This window comes from Palaemon carinicauda, chromosome 26, assembly GCF_036898095.1.
Source record: "Palaemon carinicauda isolate YSFRI2023 chromosome 26, ASM3689809v2, whole genome shotgun sequence".
In the NCBI taxonomy this organism is placed as follows: domain Eukaryota; kingdom Metazoa; phylum Arthropoda; class Malacostraca; order Decapoda; family Palaemonidae; genus Palaemon; species Palaemon carinicauda.
In genome coordinates, this window is record NC_090750.1 from 77,521,863 (window position 1) to 77,543,634 (window position 21,772).

Consider the following 21,772-nt stretch of genomic DNA (forward strand, 5'->3'; position numbering starts at 1 on the left):
AGATATACTATCTATCTGACTTATATTTGTGAATAAATATATCGACAAATTTTAAACAATTTAAATAATTAGTATTCAGAAGTAATGTCACATATGATGGATAGACTATTTTTAGATCACGATGTTACAAGCAGCAACAGATGAATTGTTTTCCAAGCAATCAGTCACCTAACAGAAATAGATTGTTGCGCAATGAATATTGCCTTCATGCCGTATCAGGTGTGAAAATTACGTTTACCTGCACCTGATGAAGTTGAGGGTTCACGCACCAAGGTGAAGGCTACACTACAGTAGTATATACCATTAGCTTTCATATACCATCCTTCTTTTATCATATAAATATGCATTTCCATTTATCTTTAGGCTAAGAATCTCATTTATATGTATCTATTTGTATACATATGATTATGTATATGTATGCGTACATTTTGTATATCTATATCCGTATTTACTTTATTTTTTATTTTTACTTAATTGATGATATTATTTTAGTTGTACCATTGCCCGAAGAGCTCTGCTCCACATGGGCTTGGACCGAGTCTTTTTTTCTTTTTGTAAATCTTTGTATGTAAATATTTTTTTGTCCAATAAACATTATTATTATTATTATTATTATTATTATTATTATTATTATTAATTGGTAGAACTTCAAAAGTTCAAACTTGCAGCAAATGTTATTATTTTGAACAGGGTACATAAGTCTTTTTTATAGTTTATATAGGAAATATCTGTTTGAATATTGTTAGTGTTTTTTATAATATTTTATTTGAATTGTTTATTAATTTTTATATCGTTTATTTATTTCTTTATTTCCTTTCCTCACTGGGCTATTTTTCCCTTTTGGAGCCCTTTGGCTTTTGTTGCTTTTCTAACTAGGATTGTAGCTTAGCTAGTAATAATAATAATATTGATAGAATTAGTATTTTGTTTGCTCTCATATTTTCATTACATTTTGCTCTATGTCTTTGTTTTTAAAGATTTTCATTACATTTTGGATAGGTTGATATGTAAAGATTGACCATTTAGCTATGGTAAGCAGCTCTCCTTGGAGAAGAACACTCCAAAATAAAACCATTGTTCCCTGCTCTTGGGTAGTGCTATAGCCTCTGTACCATGGTCTTCCACTTTCTTGGAGTTGTCTTGCCTGATGGTACAACCGGGCACACCATTCCATCATATCTCTCTTCCTCTTGTTTTTAAGTTTTTTAATTATAGTTTATATATGAAAGATCTGATTTAATGTTGTTACTGTTCTTAAAATATTTTGATTGTTCATTACTTCTCTAGTAGTAAGATAATCTGATTTACAACAGATAGGTATGTAGTAGGTTGGCCAGGGCACCAGCCACCCGTTGAGATGCTACCGCTAGAGAGAGATGGGGTCCTTTGACTGGCCAGACAGTACTACATTGGATCCCTTTCTGTGGTTACGGTTCATTTTCCCTTTGCCTACACACACACACACCGAATCGTCTGGCCTATTCTATACATATTCTCCTCTGTCCTCATACCCCTGACAACAATGAGATTACCAAACAATCCTTTCCTCACTGGGCCATTTTTTCCTGTTGGAGCCCTTGGGCTTGAAGCGTTTTGCCTTTCCAACTACGATTGTAGCCCAGTTTGTAATATATAATGGTTTATAATGTTACGACGGAGTTTTTGTAATGAGATTTAGTTTATTTTGTGGTAAAAGCTTTTTACATTAGGTTTTGGTTTAATTTGTCTAGAGAAACTTTTGATTTATTTCATTTAAAAAATTTATTGTGATTCTTCTCGTGGATCCTAAATCTTAGGAACGAATTCCTTTCAGACCTTGTTTCCAAACACCTTTCTTTCCAAACTAAACTTTATTAAAGTGTCTATTGCTATTTATTTTAGAGTGTATTTGTTTGAATGATATTAGAATATATTAGAGTAATTTTAGGCTTGTTTACACTTACATTTGTTTATGTAAACAGATATGTAAACAAAGATATTAAGAAAATTTGACTTTATTTTGCCTGCTGGATAAGAACTAACTACTAAAAGAGAGAGAGAGAGAGAGAGAGAGAGAGAGAGAGAGAGAGAGAGAGAGAGAGAGAGAGAGAGAGATCCATTTGAAGTTAGCATAATATCTGTATTTGAAGAATTTATTTAACTCAAGATTTGACTCTAAGAAGAATTCGGAAATAAGAGATTATAAGAAACATTGATAGTTATCTTATCTTGCTGGTGAATTTTTTCTATCATAGTAATTCCTGAAATAGATAGTGATGATAATAAAATTATTACTACTATTATTATTCTTTCTTTCTTGTTTCTTGTTTTGGGTTTAAATCCAACCCTCCACTGAAGTCGAGTGAACTACTTCTCGGGCGGGTCTATATTAATCATCTAACGAAACATTTTCATTATAACTTATACCATTCTTTGATTGTAGCATCTTCCAAATCATATGATCTTGTGAAAAATAATGTCTTTAGTTTCTTCTTAAATTCGGTTGCTCCCTTTAGGTCCTTCATTTCTGTTGGCAGTTTATTATAATGTCTAGGCGCACAGTAGCTAAAAGCCCTTTCACCAAATTTCTGCTGTTTATTTTACGTCATTTCTGCAAGGTATTAAAAAATGTAAAAAATAAAGGTTTTTAGTTTCCTTTTATATATCTTCCATAAATAATTTCCTTCAGACAGGAGAAAAATAATATAGAAAAATAAACGTTTTTAGTTTCCATTTATAAGTCTTCCATAAATAATTTCCTTCAGACAGGAGAAAAATAATATAGAAAAATAAACTTTTGTTTCCATTTTATATATCTTCCATAAATAATTTCCTTCAGACAGGAGAAATAGATTTTAGATCTGTTAAACTGTGAACTAAAGGAGAAAAAAAGCTTTTGGAGCCTCTAGTGAAGATACTGGAAAGATAATTATTATTATTATTATTATTATTATTATTATTACAAGCTAAGCTACAACCCTAGTTGGAAAAGCAAGATGCTATTAGCCCAAGGGCTCCAACAGTGAAAAATAGCCCAATGAGGAAAGGAAACAAGAAAATAAAAAAACTACAAAAGAAGTAATGAAGAATCAACATCAAATTATATCTTTCATATATAAGCTGTAAAAACTTGAAAAAACAAGAGGAAAAGAAATGAGATAGATGCCATCTTTATTATTATTATTATTATTATTATTATTATTATTGTCACAAGCTAAGCTACAACCCTAGTTGGAAAAGCAGGATGCTATTAGCCCAAGGGCCCCATCAGGGAAAAATAGTCCAGTGAGGAAAGGAAATAGGGAAATGAATAAACGATATAAGAAGTAATGAAAATTAAAATAAAATACTTTAAAAACATAAACAACATTACAAAATAATTAATTTATAAACCATAAAAGGACTTATGCAAGCCTGTTCAACATAAAAACATTTGCTACGAGTTTGAACTTTTTAAGTTCTACTGAGAAGTATCTTGAAGGAAACAAGAAAGTTTCCAGCCGACCCTGGTATACAGTGGGACTAATAAGGTCGAACAAATTGAGGCGAGACAGATTTTCCTTTTACTTTGAATTGAGAGATCTTATTAAAAACAGAAATGACAAAATCATATTAAACATATGGCAAGATTCTCCAACGTCACAGGTCTGACCTCTCAGTATCAGTTTATTAATCTAAAGTAAAAAATGTGACACTGAATTCTCTCTTGATCTATATTATAGCCTACACCAAGAAGAAAGAAAATTAAAAGGGTTAATTCACGCATGCACAGAAAAAAAGTGAAAAGACTTTTTAATAATGTTATAGATATTTTTAGTAAAGATGTGTTCACAGAAAATCATATTGATTTGTCCCCTTTTGTCATGATTATAAACAAAATATTATAAGAACTATCGAGGAGGAAATTACGAAATGTAAAGGCAGTGTCCTATAGATCTATACGATGCGAATTGAAAATGAACTGGGTGGGTGCACTAATATGTTGGGAGAAATTGGGGGGAACGGACATTGGGACGGAGGGGTTATGATGGATGGTGGGTGAGGGCTGGTGGCATAAGGCAAGACACGTTCACTACACGGACTATTTTAAGCTAAGTTAATTTCCGTGGGGATTGCCAGGAGGTTATGTTTGGTCTGCTACCTAAAGGCGGCTTTACACGGTCGAACGGTTCGTCGAACTCGGTTTAACAGACAAGTGTTTGAAGTGATGATCGAACGTGTGAACGTTGTCGAACACGCTCGTCTAACAGTTCGAAGAAAGTCTGTTCTCGCATGACTTATGTGGGTGGGGCTTCATTGTCCACAAACTTTATACATTTGTGGCTGACTCCACCACTTCGAACTGTTCGATAAGCAAGCTGGTCAACCGGGTTCGACGAACTGTTCGATCTTGTAAACCCCGCTTTAGTCTTTATTCAGCCCAAGGTATATATGTATATATATTTTACATATATACATATATATATATATTTTACACACACACACACACACATATATATATATATATATATATATATGAATATACACATATACCTTGATTCAGCCTAGCTATTTGCGTGCTTTGTGCGTGCCGGAACTCGAACAATGTGGCCCCCAAAGTTCGTAAATGACTGTGATCATTAAAAAAAAAAAAAAAAAAGACGCATATCTAATGCCACTCGCAAATATGTGCAATAGACCATTGTGGCTTCATAGTACATCTCTAGACTCACGTTTGAACATTGTTTCAGTAGATTGTTTGGCCCTTTCGGCCAAACACGGGCTCTTGCATTCCTATCAAGGGCCCCATTCATTCATTTAAGATTGCCCCCACCTTACGTGTGACACGGGGTCTTGCGTTGCCAGCTCATCACGCTGTTGTTATTGTTGAAGATTGCCTGGCCCTTTTGGCCACCCCATCAAAGAGTCGATATTTTTTCCTGGCATACTACCACCCAGTCAGAGCAAATATTTGCCGGGATTGAGAAATTTGTGTGTGACTAAAACATCCATAAGAATTTGTTGATAAACCGGAAATATGTGTCCTTTTCGCGGCATTCCTTCCAGAAGAAGAAGCCTACTGTTGAGAGAGAGAGAGAGAGAGAGAGAGAGAGAGAGAGAGAGAGAGAGAGATTCACATGAACTCCCTTATGTATTGGGCCTTAGATCGTTTTTTAAGGCTGTCCTTAAATGTGCTGGTGCTTGTCAGCGTCTGCAACCCCATATCCTGTACTTTTGCTGTCAAAATTAAAAAGATAGTTACACATATCGATGTATACATACCCACAATATATGTGTACATATACTGTATACTGTATATATGCACACATGTATATATGTATAATACACACACATACCTAGCCACCAACTACTGCATTTGACTAGCTACCAGGTACATGACTGCGTAGAACAAGAGGCACATTGGGTTTTCAAGAAATTTATTGTAATCGTTTAATTGTTTCTTTCTGATAGGATCAATTTTGGGTCTTACTAGTGAGATTATTATGTTTACAACCCTGCTCTATTTGTTTATATATATATATATATATATATATGTGTGTGTGTGTGTGTGTGTGTGTGTGTATAATGCATGTGTGTATGCGTGTGTAGATGGGTACATATGCAGTACACTAACCGCCTAGTTACATTAATTTAGTGCCTTTGGATTTAAATGGAAACGGGATGTTGTAATAACAGGAAATACTCTTAACTGTAAATTTTCTTAAATTAACAGCACTTGGTATTGTTTCCAGATGTAGTTTTTAAAAATTATATTAATATATCGTAAAACAATACTGTTTAGATGACTTTCTTCTCTGAGAAGTCTGGGACCAGCATAGGCGTCAAGAGTTTATAAAATATATAAGAGCTGCCAATTTTACGAGCAATAAATCTTGAGTTCAACATCATTTCCCTTTTCAAACCCACTTGAGATTTGTTAGAATAATATTCTCTCTCTCTCTCTCTCTCTCTCTCTCTCTCTCTCTCTCTTGAAATGAACGGATTGAACATCGCACAACAAATATTTTACGTTATTACAGCATAATTTTTCCTATGTTAGATGATTGCCATCGTAGATAGGATAGAAGAGAATCATACTCTCTAGTTTAGATGAGAATCATACTCTAGTTAAGATGAGAATCTTACTCTCTAGTGAGGCTATTGGTGAGAATCATACTCTCTAATACGAGGCTATAGATGAGAACCATTCTCTCTAGCACGAGGTTATAAATGAGAACCATACTCGTACGAGGTATAGATGAGAATCATACTCTCTAGTACGAGGCTGTAGATGAGAATCATACTCTCTCGTACTAGAGTATGATTCTCATGTATAGCCTCATACATGAGAATCATACTCTCTAGTACGAGGCTAAACATGAGAGCCATACTCTCTCGTACGAGGCTATACATGAGAATCACATTCTTTAGTACGAGGCTATACATGAGAATCATATTCTCTAGTACGAGGCTATACATGAGAACTATACTCTCTCGTACAAGGCTATAGATGAGAACCATTCTCTCTAGTACGAAGCTATAGATGAGAATGATACTCTCTAGTACGAGGCTACAGATGAAAATCACATTCTCTAGTACGAGGCTACTGTTCCTTAACAGGCTACACCCCACAAAAGTAATTATCTCCATTTCGTTCCTAAGACGAGAGTCGTGCCATTGGTAAATTGCTATTGAGAGCGTTAAGTATTAAAGAAGTTGTGGCCTGTGGGCTGCGAGTGACTACACCTCTACCTGTTATGTGAAAGTATGGTGTCATTGTTACGTGAGGAGGCTTCAAGGTGGCGAAGCTCATAACGATAGCAATTTTGAAATCGAATATATTAGTATGTTTTATTGTCTAAGTAGTCATCTTTATCCTTCTCATGTCGGCTTTCGAATGATTTATACGTTTTATATCAGCGTTGCATTAAAATGGTTATCTCTCTCTCTCTCTCTCTCTCTCTCTCTCTCTCTCTCGCTCTCTTATAATGTTAGTTTATACTATATAAACAGTCATAGAACCTCTCCTCTTCCTATTTACAACTTACATACTTATACAAGTTTGATATTTCCTGCCGGATCTTAAATATTTCATAAAATGGTTGTTTTTAAACGACCCCCTACAGGTAACGTATGAAGAGCAGTATGGTTTGTTTACCTGCGCATTAGTAAACACATTTGAATCACCCAAACTTATTTGACATCCGGGTCACATTCATGCCAAGTTCACAGGTTTTTCAACTCCGCTCAGACGTTATTAAGGAGTGGAAGGGAAGGTGGTGTGGAACTTTGAAGGCGTTAAAAAGCGATCGGTTACTCGTTTGCGGGTGCGTTGGGGAAGGATGATGTTATGCCATGGGCGTACCTTGGCTGGGGGTGTGGGCAGAAGGAGAGAAACTGAATGGGGAAGGACCTGTGTCTCCCCGGGGGAAGGACCTGTGTCCCCCGGGGGATGGACGGGGAAAGGGGGTTTGAAATACAGGCCGCCTTGGTCTAGGGTTCGTTTGTACCTGCTGCGTGAGCCTTCCCGTAACTGACAAACGTTTAAATTCTGGCCCCAGCCACGCGTCACTTGCTCGCATCAGGTGCAGGCTGGGAGGAATAATGGGGTGCAGGACATCTTCGGACAAATAATTAACTGTGATGCGCTCATTTCCGGGGTCCGAACATAATCCTTTGTAGGTTTGAGTCTAAATGTGTCCAAAGTAACCTGCCACCGAGGGTAGGGTAATCTTGCTTTTGTAAATTAACGATTTTTTTTTCGAAAATTGATGTTGTGGTCCCTCATTCAGAAATACGAACAAAGATGAGCCAGTGTATTTTATCACAACTGTAGCTGCATAATCATGTACTCTCTCTCTCTCTCTCTCTCTCTCTCTCTCTCTCTCTCTCTCTCTCTCCGGGAGCATTTAAATTCGCGTGTCACTTACAAAGGTGTGTACTTAACGTTAGGAGGGAACATTTGCATAAAATTCTACTCCTCGTCCGTATATAGGGGATCTTACGGTAATAACATCTATTCACATGCAGAAACATTAACGTCCCTTTGCTTATAAGGTAACATACACTCGTTATTGCCACTGCCTACGCAATTTATTCTGCCTTGACTTCCCAGGAGTTGATGGATTTGCCATTAATCGCATATTCACTGTGCACTTGAGCTTACTCTAACGGCCATGTGTTAGGCCTACTGCTATATTCTAAACTGGTTATATTCGATAAATTCTGGAGTGCTAGCCATTCTACATTAATACTTGTATTATATCCAGCTTGGCATTTATACTTCCTTTAATGCCTTTTTATTATCACTGTTTGTCCTTTCACAAAGGATCTGATAATAATTATATCTTAAGTTGCATTGTCATTAGAAAAACAAAATCTTGTAAAAAAAAATACTTATACAGTATTGTACAGGCATCTCTTCGTTCTCTGAAATTGTCAATTCAATATAAAACGCATTAATTTCCACACACACACACATATATATATATATATATATATATATATATATATATATATATATATATACATATATATATATATATATATATATATATATATATATATATATATATATATATCCTCCTACGCCTGTTGACGCAAAGGGTCTGTTAAATTTCGCCAGTCGTTTCTATCTTCAGCTTTTAAATCAATACTTCTTCGTTCATCATTTCCTACTTCATGCTTCATTATCCTCTGCCATGTAGGCCTGGGTCTTCCAACTCTTCTAGTATCTTTTGGAGCCCAGTTGAAAGTTTGGTGAACTAATCTCTCTTGGAGAGTGCGAAGAGCATGCCTAAACCATCTCCATCTACCTCTCACCATGATCTCATCCACATATGATCTCTCTTATTGTTTCATTTCTAATCATGTCCTGCCATTTCACTCCCAATATTCTTCTGAGGGTTGTTCTCAAATCTACAAAATCCGTTGGATATTGTATCATTGTCATACCATGACTCATGTCCATATAGTAACACCGATCTCAGTAAACTGATATATAGCCTGATTTTTATATGCAATTTCAGGCGATTTGTTTTCCAAATTTTACTTAACCTAGCCATTGTCTCATTTGTTTTTTTCAATCTTTCATTAAAATATAAATCTTAAGATCCTGTATTAAAGGTCATAGTTCCTAAATATTTAAATGATTCCACCTTATTAATCCTTTCTCCTTCCAAAGATATTTCATCTTCCATTGCATATATATATATATATATATATATATATATATATATATATATATATATATATATATAGAGAGAGAGAGAGAGAGAGAGAGAGAGAGAGAGAGAGAGAGAGAGAGAGAGAGAGAGAGAGAGACGGTTATGCCTGCCGTCTGTCTGCACGTATGCTGTGACAAACATATGCACACACATGTAAACAGACAGACAGGCAGCAGGCATAAGCGTCTCTCTCTCTCTCTCTCTCTCTCTCTCTCTCTCTCTCTCTCTCTCTCTCTCAAAGATGACTCATTCATTTATCGCACCCCTTCGTTTAGCCCCCAGCCCCGAGCCAGTGGCAAACCTATCTCTGATAAGAAATGTATTACTTGGCGAAAGAATCCTTTAAATCGTTATCAAGACCCAAGTTCCCGTTGTGAGCAAGGCTCTGCCCGAGTGTTCGATATCAACGTACGATTGATAAGGTTTTCTTTATCTCTGTTGGTTTGAGCTTCCTCGTTTACCAAACGGATTGTGAGCATGAACCCAGAGGGAATGCTGTAGTTGTTGTTATTATTATTATTATTATTATTATTATTATTATTATTATTACTTGCTAAGTTACAACCCTAGTTGGAAATGCAGGATGTTATAAGGCCAAAGGGTTCCAGCAGGGAAAAAAAAAGAGCCCAATGAGGAGAAGAAATAAAGAAATAAATAAACTAAAAGAGAAGTAATGAACAATTAAAATGAGATATTTTACGAATATCAACAATATAAAAATTAAAAAGAAAATAAGAGTAAGAGAAATAAGAGACCTGTTCGGAGTGTTTGAAGATGTATTTGTTGTGCGAAAAGTTAAAGAAAAAATGGCATCAACAGGATGGTTATTATATTTTGCAATTACAACATCAATATAGGGAAGAATGTGTATTTGTTGTGCTGAACAGTAGTACATTGGATCCTTCTCTCTGGTTACGGTTCATTTCATCTTTGCCTACACATACACCGAATAGTCTGGCCTATTCTTTATAGATTCTCCTCTGTCCTCATACACCTGACAACACTGTGATTATCAAAAAAAAATTTCTTCACCCAAGGGGTTAACTATTAGATTTGATTTTCACCAAAAAGTATATAAATTATTGTTTTTGAGTGACTAAAAATTAAAATCAAGATGTGTGATGTAAATTGTTAAATTAGATGGATTTGTTTATAGAAAAATGCAATTAAATGTAATTATACTGTAAATATTGTGATTGTAAAGAATATGTAATTTAACTTTTTAATAAAAAGATAAAAAAAAACCTAGTACCACGATCTGGTTCGTGAACATTACTGATATATATATATATATATATATATATATATATATATATATATATATATATATATATATATATATATATATATATATATATATATATATATATATATATATATATATATATACACATACATACATACATACATATATATATATATATATATATATATATATATATATATATATATATATGTATATATACCTCTGTCGTCAAGTTCATGGAATCCTAACCATGGCGTGGCCCCATTGGGCTGCCGACCTAACTAATGGTTAATGGTATTGGATAACGAAGGGTTAAGAGTAAGTGGCCTTGAAATTTGACGTGGTGAATGTTTTGGTTAGGCCTATTCGTAGGAGATATTCGTGTGGAGGATATCTTCTGCTACGTTTTAATTCTCTCTGTAATGTTATTCAACTGGTATTTAGAAACTGTGCTGTGATAATAATAATAATAATAATAATAATAATAATAATAATAGTGATGGTGATAATAATGATAACAATAACAATAATGATAATAGTAGTAATAACAAAAAAAAAATAATAATAATACATTGAATGCTTAATGATGATAACAGTAATGATAACAGCATTACTCTTCTATGCTTTCTAAATCTGTTTTATGCAAATGCATGCATAGTGACTAGTTAACAACAACAACAATAGTAATAACATTTACAACAACAATGATAGTCATGATCAAATATGAAATGCAATTATTCTTGTATTTTTACTAAAGATCCTGTTGGGATAGAGAGTCAAATGTCCTTATAAACCCACCTTAAGGCTGGAAATTTTCAAGACTGGAAAAAATGGAAACAAGAAGTTTCCAGTAAAAAGAAATTTATGAATTTATGATTTTACTGACGATACGAGATTGTTTGAGAGGTAATGGTTTAATTTTTTGAGTGCCCTTTTCCTAGAGGAGCTGCTTACCATAGCTAAAAAAAATTCTACACTTACCAAGTGGACAATTACAGTGCAACACTGCAGTAGTTAACCCCTTGAGTAAAGAATTCTTTGGTGATCTCAGTGTTGCCAGGTGTAGGAGGAAAGAGAATATGTAAAGAATAGGCAACACTATTCGGTGCCCAGGACATTGTATTGAATAAAATGGAAACTGAAGAAGTCGTACTGATGGCTATTTTGTATTGGATAAAATGGAAACTGAAGAAGTCGTACTGATGGCTATTTTGTATTGGATAAAATGGAAACTGAAGAAGTCGTACTGATGGCTATTTTGTATTGGATAAAATGGAAACTGAAGAAGTCGTACTGATGGCTATTTTGTATTGGATAAAATGGAAACTGAAGAAGTCGTACTGATGGCTATTTTGTTTTGGATAAAATGGAAACTGAAGAAGTCGTACTGATAGCTATTTTGTATTGGATAAAATGGAAACTGAAGAAGTCGTACTGATAGCTAGCTATTTTGTATTGGATAAAATGGAAACTAAAGAAGTCGTTCCAATAGTTATTGATCGAACCACTCACCTTTGATTCGAAAACAAGAAGGAACATTTCAAATATGTGAGGAATGTTTCACGCAGGAACGGATGAGCCCAGTCATGCTACACTGACTCGATGTGACTATAAAAAAAAAAAATCTTCAGTCGGTAAAATAAAGGCTGGAATGATTGGCATTTTTCAGGGTCAGATTTACCCAAGGTCTATAGTGTATAGACTTAATAGACCTTGGATTTAGCCACTTGAGTTTTAGGCTTCGAGATGAGCCTGATATAGTGATACAAGATAGTTAACATTTTCGTCAAGATTCGCCCCCAGGTATTGTATGGAACGGTGAATAAGAATTAAGAAATTGCCCTGGAGAGGCACTGAAATGGACAGTGCTATGTCCTCTTTCAAAAATACACTCAAGCTTAAGGACTAAAGAAGGATAGTTAAACTGAAATCGAGTGTGGTAGAGAAGACAAAATTTTTCGAGGTTTGATTCTTTGATATCAGCAGTAAGAAAAAAAGTGGTAATGGTGGACTGGAAAAGGTCGTTGATAAAAAAAAAACTGTAAAAGAGAGACTAAGATTTCTATATACGGCGTATTTTCCTTTGAATGTATAGTCTAAAGGACCCTGAAAACAACAGAGGGCCTACAGCCCTACTTGTATTAAGGTGAGGGTCGCATTGGAAGTTCTTGTCTAAGATGATCAAATATCTGATTGAAATATTAAAAGAAAATAATAAAGATGTCACTAAAAAAAGCCATTTTAGGTATTGTTTCGTATATATATATTATATATATATGTATATGTATATATATATATATATATATATATATATATATATATATATATATATATATATATATATATATATATATATATATATATATCACTGTACATATTCCTGTCGAATTCAGGAATTTGTTCATAGACTTGAAGTAAACCCATCTCCACCATGATAATTTGGTATTAAATGCCACTGTGGGTGATATTTACATTGGTTGAAATCACGAGTGTTAGTGATATATATTCATCATAAGTAACCACGTGTTGCAAACTCATAATTCAGCTATCATGGTGGAGACGGGTTTATATATATATATATATATATATATATATATATATATATATATATATATATATGTATATATATATATATATATATATATATATATATATATATATATATATATATATATCGATCAATTAAAGTATGTATATGAGGTGATGCGGACTTTTTTTCCTTTGTGCCATCCCCTAACGGGAAAATTACTTATTAAAATTTAAATGTACACAGATACACACGAAATACTTACACGCACGCACACATTACATATATGTATAATATATAAATGCATACAAACACACATACATAAATACATAATAACAGCAAGTCGGAAGGTAAAAGGAAAAGATTAGAGCAAGCTCTTTCATGCTTTATGACTCCTCCTCAAGGTCACATAATTTAAAAATACATCCAGAATACAAAGAAACCACTGTAATGACGTATCGTACAAAGACAACTAGAATGCTAATTTCTTAGAAATGTTATTCACCAATACTTCATCCAGTCTGGGGTTTTGTTAAGATCCTCAAATCTTTTCGTAATCTTATGTCATGATAGCGTTTCTTTTAGCAAGGTGTTACCAATAAATTTGTCCGTAGTAGGTTTCACATTGTTAGATAGCTGTTATTCATTCATATTCTGAACAAATACTACTGACAGTATGATCCAGTGTTACATTATGATTATGGTTGAATCAGTAGAACTTCAAAAGTTCAAAGTTGGAGCAAATGCTTTTTTGTTGACCAGGCGGACATAGTCTTTTTATAGTTTATTTATGACATATTTGTTTTTGATGTTGTTGATAGTTTATTATATGACATGTCTGTTTTGACGTTGTTTCTTATTTTAGAATGATATATTGTTAATTTGTTCTCTTCATTTATTTATTTCCTTATTTCCTTTCCTCACTGGGCTATTTTTCCCTGTTGGAGCCCCTGGGCTTATAGCATCTTGCTTTTCCAACTAGGGTTGTAGCTTGGATAGTAATAATAATAATAATAATAATGCTGTATCGAGCAACATGTTCTTCATTGTGTTGCTCTTGAAAAATACATTAATTCTGAAAGGTTTCAGTAATCCAGTTAGAGCCACACTTTGAAAAAAGGCAGAATGAGGTTATTCAAATCAAAATAATTCTTTGAAACAAATCAATTAATTATATTCTTCGGTTTCTTGACAGGAATTAGCTATGGAATGGGATGGATACTTCAAAATCAACGATATTTCGTGAATTTTCCGAATCTGTTGAACTGGCCGTTATAAGTCTTTTTCATAGTTTTTGTATAGGGCTAACTGATCTATTTTAATGTTGTTACTAATATATATATATATATATATATATATATATATATATATATATATAATACAGTATATATATATATATATATATATATATATATATATATATATATATATATATATATATATATAATACAGTATATATATATATATATATATATATATATATATATATATAATACAGTATATATATATATATATATATATATATATATATATATATATATATATATATATATATATCTTCATACACAGTTCAACTGAGTTCATTCGTTATTTCCCTATTTCCTTTCCGCGCTGTGATCATTTCCCTGGTGAAGCCCTTGGGGTTGTAGCATCCTGCTTTCCCAACTAGGGTTGTAGCTTGGCTAGTAATGATAGCCTAATAATAGTACTGTTTCCAATGTAAGGCTGAGAATATTTTGATGCTCGGCTGGTAACATAAATATTCCAGTTTGCTTTTTAAATTTAATCTTTACTGAAATGTTACAGGTATTTGTGTATTCGTCAGCTCCTTTACTTTTCTTTGTTATTCTGTTTAATTTTCCTTTCCCTTTTTTTTCAGAATTTTAGTATATACAGTAATTTAAAAAAAAAATTTCGATTCATTCGTCTTTAAACATAAATTTTTTTTTTCTTTTTCTCTTCATTGGCTGTTGCATTTCCTCAAAAGTTCTCTTCTCTGAGTTCTTGGTGTATATTTCTTTCATTTTATATTAAACAGCTTCGTCCAAACCTGAATTTGGCCTATTATCATAAAAACAGTTCTTCTCCTACTTGGTTTTACTTATATAAATATCTAAAATATTTGTTCTTTCATGTTTTACTTTCTACTGCCTTGGGTTAGAGATCGCTTGTTTGAAAGTACACTCTGGTACACTATTCTATCTTATTTCTCTTCCACTTGTTTTGTTAAGGTTTTTATAGTTAATATGGGAAATATTTATTTTAATGTTGTTACTTTTCTTAAAATATTAATTTTTTCTGTTTCCTTTCCTCACTGGGCTATTTTCCCTGTTGGAGCCCCCGTACTTATAGCACCCTGCTTTTCCAACTAGGGTTGTAGCTTAGCAAGTAATAATAATAATAATAATTTCAAGGCATTCAGCATTTTACATCGCATATTGCTCGTTTATTGTCAGATGCACATAATCGAAGCACTTAGAAAAAAAAGTCTTCAGTTTCCTTTGAAAGACATATCTTCAGTCAATCAGATGTCTAGTGAGAGCTTATTATCTTTAAGTCTACAGCATACAGTAGACTTATCTTGGTTCCAATATTTTGAAACCATCTGTAACTATTCTCGTATCAACACGATTTGTTTGCTGCACAATATGTAGCAATTCTCTTTAGATATTTTTGACGCCCAGTTCTGATAACTTGATGGATTATTGTACATATTTAAACTGAATTCTTGCTATAATATGCAGCCAGTATAAATAATTTATCTGGATGAGTCACCTTTTATCAGTCTTGCTCCTCTGTTCGTCATGTTTTGTATAGATGCATAGTAAGATTGGGCCCATGGCACTTCCCTGAGGTACTTCTCGGTTTAATGGTTTATATGATGAATGCGAGTTTTCAATTTATACACAGAGTTTCTGCCAACCAAGTAGTCTTTCAGGTTTTCAAAAGTTTTATCTTCAATACCGATGGACCGCAGATCATTTTTTTAGCAGCATCTCACGCACTACTGCATCGAAAACACCACTAAGATTAAAATACCACATTTGTTTTTTACACCCGATAGCCGGAGTTTCAGAATGCTTTGTCGGTTGTGCAATCTTTCCCTTTAAACACGTCAGATAAAAATGCCTCTTTAAACTTTTTTCATGTTGACGTTTGCAATTCGTTGAAAATGCCATTGATGTGACGTCATGCTATTTTATAGCTCATTCGTTGTTTGTGGTCCTTTCTACAGGTAATGCTAATTTAACGTCAATATGGAAGACGTTACGACGCCATATGACCAGAAGCGTATTAAATATTAATTTTACCCTTGAAGGAGTAAGCGTTATATTACTTTGTTCAGGACTGAGCCAGTTTAAGAAGCACTCTCCACTTAAATACGTCCAATTTGCGAGTGTTTATAATAGTGGTAATTTGAGCATGGCGCTGTTGGGGTAGTAAAACTAGTTTGGTGTTTGGCCGCCTTTACTAGCGTGGCGCTGTTCCGGCAAGTTCATTTCAAAGCCCAACTTCTTCAGTTGTCAGTTTGCTGTTTAAAGTAACAAGCAACAGGTTGGCTGTGTGAAAGTGATGTTTGGATTTTGTGTTTTTGTGACGTTAATTTCTTGAAGTAGAGCCGAGTTTTATCACGGTAGTTAAGAAGAAGGATCAAGCTATAGGTGGGTGTGTATAGAAGTGGCAAATGTGAAGAGGAGTGTGCATAAAAACTTTGTTTACAATCCTAGGCGTGTTCTGGAGTTTGGGGTTTCAGTGCTGGTGTTGAGTACCTGACCGGTATATGGTCTTGTCATTTTTACTCTCGATTGTGGGGAATGTTTATTTTCTCGCCTCCGTGGATTGATCTATTTAACGTTTAAAGTAGTGCTCAGTGTTTCACAAGGTGGAAAGCGGGACAAGTAAGTGACTAATTCAAAGCGAAAAAAGAAAAGAGAAACGACCTAATTGTGTCCCCCCCATTAGTCTTTTTGGTTGTAGGCGCGGCCAAAACGAACAGGGGTCGGATGGGGTGTGTACTTGCATGAGTGAGTCATAAACTCGTGTCCTTGTTATCAAGGAGATTTTTTATAAATTTCAACCAGATTTAATTAAATATATTCCAAATTGAAACATTGTGTCTAGGGAAGTCTACCGATGCAACTTATGCTCTCGGTATTGAGTAGCGTAGTCTTAGGGAATTCTACATACATTTCCGAATTCTTTTCCTAAAATTTTAATAAAAGTTATAGGGATTAAATTCTGGTATATTTGTGTTTTGCTCTAGGGTAGTGAGCAAGAGGGATTTCAGGAACACCTAAATTATTAGTATATGTACGTGCTATAACTGTGCATAGCTTATTTTTCTAGACAGCACCTAAAAAGTTTGCTTTGCCTTAACCCTAAGCATGTTGCATTGTTTGCATGGTAGTGTTAAATACATTAATCATATATTCCTAATGTTTTTGTTACTAGTCAAGAAATTATTTGTATTCTAAAGTTAACCCTCAACCAGTTTTTAAAAAAGTTTGTGAAAATGTATGGAGTATAATTACAGTTTCATCTAACTTAATCCAGTATGTCAGAATAGGCCTACCTCTCAAATCAGACTCGGCCGAGTCCCTTGTCAGGCAAGGAGGAACAGGGAGTATTATTATTATTATTATTACTGGCCAAGATGCTATAATCCCAAAGGCTCCAACAGGAAAAAAAAAAGCCCAGTTAGGAAAGGAAATAAATAAGGTGAACATTTTTTTGTTACTCCCAAAATTAGGGCAAATGTCATGATAGGTAGATACTGTTTAAAGTCCTAAAAACTACAGTTTGGGGAAGAAATTAAAGGTTTTCAATGGGTAATTGTAGCATAATGATTAAAAACCCCACTTATTTGTATTGTGAAAACTTGAAGGCGTCCTTTATTTCGTACCAGCCTGGCCTAGGTGTATAGTTGGAAAATAACCACACATGGAATTCCATAGGCAAAGCCTATTTATATTGCAGTCTCCATTTTAACCCTTTTACCCCCAGGCTATTTGGAAATTTCCAACCCTTAACCCCCAGGTTTTTTTTTTTTTCCCCAGCACATTTTGCAGTACATTTTTTTTAAATTGCTCTAAAAACCTTAATTTTTGTCAGAGAGAGGTCAGGTTGGTCTCATTCTCTTGGAAAATGCCTGAATTTTCTCAAAATTATAAAAAATATGAAAAATTTTTTTTATAGCATTTTTTTGCAAGGACGTACCGGTACGTCCATGGGGGTAAAAGGGTTAAATATAGAAAGTCAAGTATTTTATGCATATGAAGTAAGCTTATTGTATCTGTGATCATAAATCATCCTATCCATGCCCTTGCCCATCATCAAAGCCTTGGCCCTGCATAGTTGGCCATTGTTTTAACATTAGCTTTGCCGTTGTTCATTTTTGGAGGCCTCTGATCAACTCTTAGCTACTCTGGTTGTAACTTCAGAATTTCTTTGTACTGTACTTGGATTTGAGAATTCAACTTTGCTTCAAAATTTATTCAATTAATATTTCTGAACATTAGTTATTTTTTTCTATTTACTATTTCTATTTATTTTCCATTTACTATTTGTTTTCTGTTTACTATTTTTATTTTCCATTTAGAATTGCCAAGGGCATCGAGAAACCCTCTTCCCACTGGAGTTCTTCCTTTTTGTAATTCGATAGGTTACTATAAGAAATTTAAAGGCTAAATTAGGTGAAGCTATTATGAGTATCATAAGTAGAATACTGTATTGATCTCGGATTTTTCTGGATCATCTAATTTAGTTCCCAGTTACATTTTGAAATTTTCTTTACTTTTTTTTTGTATACTTTACATTGGATGTTAACCCTTTTACCCCCAAAGGACATACTGGTACGTTTCACAAAAGCCATCCCTTTACCCCCATGGACGTACCGGTACGTCCTTGCGAAAAAATGCTATAAAAATTATTTTTTTCATATTTTTGATAATTTTTTGAAAAAATTCAGGCATTTTCCAAGAGAATGTGACCAACCTGACCTCTCTCTGACAAAAATTAGGGCTGTTAGAGCAATTTAAAAAAAATATACTGCAAAATGTGCTGGGGAAAAAAATAACCCCTTGGGGGTTAAGGGTTGGAAATTTCCAAATAGCCTGGGGGTTAAAGGGTTAACAAATTGTTATGCAATAATTTAAGATACTGGACATTTAAAAAGATATTTATGCGTACTATTCACTTAGTACGCAAAGTCCAGGCTTGTTCAATTTCCTGTCCATTAGAAGTTGTCCTCAACCTCACCATCCTTGTGAGGTAGAGATGGGGTTTCAGAGAGAGTATGGGTCAACCCACTGAGTTATCAGCAGCCATTGCCTGGTCCTCCTGGTCCTAACTTGATTGAGGGGTCCAGCTGAGGCACTGTTCATATGTGTATATGATCAGCCATTAGGGCATCATTGTTACTTGCTTCTGCCATTCATGAGCGACCTTTAAGGACTGTTTGAATTTTGATGGAAGTTTTTCAATTATTTCTTTAATATATTGTTAATTCAGTAGCTAAATATTATTCAACGAGAGGTGAATTGACGGAACTAGATCAGTTGAAATTGCTTTAGTCTTGGATGTGATAGGATCTCTCTCTCTCTCTTTTTTTGTGTGTGTGAATAATGCTATTAAACTATCAAAGGAAATCCCTGCAAAATTTTTATAATGCACAAGGCTCAACTCCTCTTAGCAGCCTTGAGGCCTTTTGTTCAGCTACCTTTTCCTGCTTGATTTTTATCAAATCCTGATCTCTTAATCTCCCAAGAAGCCTGGTAACATCCCTCGTTTTCATCTTTATCATTTGTAACAAATAAACTATGGCTCTGTATGACATAACTAGTGGCATGCTATAACATCATACCCAAATTTAGTACATTATGATTTTGTCATCGACAGCCTTGTGACATGTATTGTAAGACCCTGCTCCTCGGAGCGTGGTCTTTGACCCTAAACAGGATGAATACATCCATCATAACTCTTTACAGATTTATATAGCATAAACCTTAACACTCATATTTCCTCATGGTTTGTTGTTCACACATTTTCAAGTTCTAATCTGTTCCAGGATTTTATTTGTACTCTTGTCATTTGTAACTTGTTTGCATTCTGTTAAAAGTAGTCCTAGAGTTATGAACACTCTCTGTACATTTGGATGCAACATAATTAATTTTCATTTTTATAATTTTTTATTAATATGATGGGCTTTGTAATTATTTCAAGCAATAAATTAGATTCCATTTGTAGTTGGCCCCTGATTTTTTTTTTTGTAAATGTGCATAATTCATCAGGAAGTAACATACATGCCTTTTATATACACATATATCATGTATCATAGATTTTAGCTCTTTTCATTAATGGTATGCTCTTATTTGTAACTAGACCTGCTTTGTTGTCTCCTCTTTGTCTAGGCATTATCTGTGTTTTTCACTGTCCTCGTGTCGTGTAAAAACTCATAATCCAGCGTTGCCTGGGTAACAGAAATACTGGCTTTTTTTCTGAGCTTTTTATCCTCAAACCAGAGGAATAGGGATGAGTGGGCAGGTCCCTAAAAATGCAGTTTCTAGACACTTCAGTTTGCCTTCTTTTCCACTGTAAGAGGTTTAAAAATTGATAATGAGTAGTAAGGCAATTCACAAATGGATACCCATATATATAATTAAACCCAAAGCCCCCTCTTTACTGTGAGAGACCTGTAACATCAAAGCAATGATTATTGATGGCCCTCCAAACCCTCATCTTCAGCTCGCATGAACAGGACTAAAACTAAGGAATGGAGTGCTTGTCAATTGAGCTACCAGACATACTGTATATGATATTTCTGAGACCCCTATCTTTGATTCTGCTATTAATAGCTCCATGGACACCATTACATACCCTTGTGGCTTTCTCCATCTCTAATAAACTAAAGGAATGAGTGCTGCTGCTCTATGAATGTACAGGTAAATATCTATCTTACATACACTATACAGTACCTGCCGTGGCTTGTTGAGACAAAATACCTTTTCTTACTCAGTCATTTTCTATTTGTATTTCTTTAACCAGTCCTGTAATTCACATAATTTGAACCACTGCTACAGAACCCTCTTATCCCTTCTTTTCAACACCTTTTTGTTAATGACATTCATGAAATCACTATGTACATAATCAAAGTTGTTGTAATCAAAATATCATATTTACAGTAATGACAAAAAAAAATGATTAAAAGTTTCTATAATCGTAGGAGACTTGGTACCATCGGGATTTAATTCTTAAGGTACCATAAGCACCAAGAATACTACTGTATTTAAGAGATATATCAAAGCATTCTCATTTTCATTTCGAATGAATACAATTTAAAACATTTGTATGCTTTATAGTATTTGCTGTTTCCCTCTAGGCATCATTATCCAAAGATTTACAGTGTAAAGGCCAGGCGGTTTAGTATTCCCCACTTTTTTAAGGACATAACATTTGTTGCAATTTTTTACGATTTTAATCTATTGAGGGTTCTGCAGACCCGCCAGTCTCCTGTTTTTGGACAATCTTGATCCGGTTGCTCTCCTTATTATGGAGTTACAATCATGTTTGTTAGCGCTTAGAAAACCTTGTTGAATGAGGGACTGAAAGGAGGCTTCCTTAGTCCAGAAGCCAGGTAGCCTTCTTGTCTTCATCACTTATTATGAAGTGTATGACAATTGTGTTTATTCATGATCATAGTTGATTGAGGTCCCTGCGAGAGAGTAGGTTCAATAAGAAAGCTGTGCAAGACCTTTTTGATATCGCATCCTGTGTCCAAGAGGGATTATACTCTGATTTTAAACAGACAAGTTCCTC

General features: G+C 34.2%; 1 protein-coding gene across 3 annotated transcripts in view; it reads left to right on the top strand.

The window, feature by feature from the left end:
- Galphai (G protein alpha i subunit) overlaps positions 1-21,772 on the top strand; it is a 176,228-nt gene that overhangs the window by 128,998 nt on the left and 25,458 nt on the right. Inside the window, exon 1 of one of the 3 annotated variants that reach the window (XM_068349788.1) lies at positions 16,462-16,620. The exons of the other annotated variants lie outside the window; for them this stretch is intronic. The gene's annotated coding sequence lies outside the window, so the exon portion shown is untranslated. Of the gene's footprint in view, positions 1-16,461; positions 16,621-21,772 lie in introns of those variants that run through there. 3 annotated transcript variants of the gene reach the window in all.